The sequence below is a fragment of the Laccaria bicolor genome, genomic scaffold (genome assembly GCF_000143565.1).
Source record: "Laccaria bicolor S238N-H82 LACBIscaffold_20 genomic scaffold, whole genome shotgun sequence".
NCBI classification, from domain to species: Eukaryota; Fungi; Basidiomycota; class Agaricomycetes; order Agaricales; family Hydnangiaceae; genus Laccaria; species Laccaria bicolor.
In genome coordinates this window covers 458,854-461,186 of record NW_001889891.1, presented here as the reverse complement: position 1 = coordinate 461,186, position 2,333 = coordinate 458,854, and positions in this window count along the sequence as shown.

Below are 2,333 nucleotides of genomic sequence, written 5' to 3'. Positions count from 1 at the left end.
GACATTCGTTTGAATACCGAAGTATCGCAAGATACCTCCAACTATAAAGACGCACCTACCGAAGGCATCCGTCGCGTCTTGGAGATCGTAACGGGAGAAAAGATCCCCAGAGACTCTGTCCTCGAAACAGAGAAAATAGGCAAGTCCTTTCCGAACCACGATCTCTCTACAATTACTTATCCGCCCCAGATTACATCCGCCTATCCACTACTGTCGCCACTAACGCTCTCCTCGAACGAAAGGGACACAAACACGCTCTTCTAATTACCAAGGGATTCAAAGACCTCCTGCTCATAGGGAACCAATCCCGTCCCAAGATATTCGACCTCAACATCCGTCGTCCCCCGCCTTTGTATTCGACGGTTACGGAGGTGGATGAACGAGTGACGTTGGTGGGGTATACTTCTGATCCTAAAGCAGAGGAACACGCGGTTCAGTTTGATGACGAGGGGAGAGTTGTGAGGGGGTATCGTGGAAAAGGATGGGATGGTGTTACGGATGCGGAGGGACCTGGGAGGATTGTAAGAGGGTTATCTGGAGAGGCTGTGAGGATCCTCAAGATGCCAGGTTTGTATCCTTCAATACTTTGATTCTCGTGACAATTTTTTTAATATAACAACAGACCTCGAAGCCGTCGAAAGAGACCTAAAGAAACTGTACGAAGAAGGCTACCGCTCCCTCGCCATCGTCCTCGTGCACTCCTACACCTACCCAGAGCACGAGCGCGCCATCGGCAACCTAGCACGCTCCCTCGGGTTCACCCACGTATCAGAATCAGCACAACTCCTCCCCATGATCAAGATGGTTCCGCGTGGTGTGTCCTCAACAGCCGACGCCTACCTCACGCCTATCCTGCGTGAATACCTGGACGGGTTCTTCAACGGTTTCGATGCGAAACTGAAAGATGGACGGTTGATGAGCCCAAGGGTGGAATTTATGGGTAGTGATGGTGGTTTGTTGGACTTGAACAATTTTTCAGGGTTGAAAAGTATTTTGAGTGGTCCTGCGGGCGGTGTTGTGGGATATGCGTTGACGAGTTGGGATGAAGAGAGGAAAATCCCTATTATTGGGTACGGGCACCATCTTTCTTCGTGTAGTATCCTTGATTTGACTTACGTTCTGACAGATTGGACGTCGGTGGCACATCAACAGACGTCTCGCGCTTCGACGGTCGATACGAAGTAGTCTACGAAACGACTACAGCAGGGGTGACCATCCAATCTCCCCAGCTAGACATCAACACCGTAGCAGCTGGGGGCGGGTCATGCCTTACGTTCCGAAATGGGCTCTTCCTCGCCGGACCAGAGAGTGCTGGAGCCCAGCCTGGGCCGGTTTGTTACCGGTACGTACTTCTACCAAGTTTTTTTTGGACCAGATTGACTGACACGTTGAGTAGGAAGGGAGGTCCGCTGGCAGTGACGGATGCGAACCTCCTTCTCGGCCGACTTATTCCTGATTATTTCCCCAAGATATTTGGAAAGTCGGAGAAGGAGCCCTTGGATGTCGAGGCTTCAAGGGTAGCGTTTGAGAAGGTTGCGAAGGAGATTAATGATAGTCATCCGGAATTGGTTTTGTCGCTTGATGAGATCCTTTATGGGTTTGTCTTCTTTTCTGTCCTCTGCTCGACGCAACCTAAATGCCAATAGGTTCATCAAAGTCGCAAACGAGACCATGTGTCGCCCCATTCGTGCACTGACGGAAGCTAGAGGATACGCGACGTCTAAGCATACGTGCGTCCTTCTCTCACAGTTCCTTCGCTGTCTTGACAACAAAAAGACCTACAGCCTCGCAAGTTTCGGTGGGGCAGGCGGCTAACACGCCTGCGAAATCGCAACTCCCCTCGGGATCAAAACGATCCTCATCCACCGATACAGCGCCATTCTCTCCGCGTATGGATTGGCCCTTGCAGACCGGTTCGTCCCTTCCGTCCCCTCCTCCCTACCTCACATCAACTCTGTTCGTATCCAGCGCATACGAAGTCCAAGAACCCTGCTCGACATTCTATACCCCGCAGAACAAACCAACCCTCCTCACCCGGCTCGACAGGATGACAGCCGACGTGCGCAGCGAGCTCCGCAAGCAGGGCTTCGAGGAACATAGGATCCATGTGGAAAGGATGTTGAATATGAGGTTTGAGGGTACCGATACGGCGCTTATGGTTCTACCACATGCAGAGGACGGTGACGGGGATGAAGATTTCGAGAGCGCTTTTAAGAGGGTGTATAAAGCTGAATTTGGGTTCTTGTTGGAGAAGAGTGTTATTGTTATGATATCAAGGTCGATCCTCTTTTCCCCCTATGTTTCCAATTCACTGGCTGATGATGCACGATTCT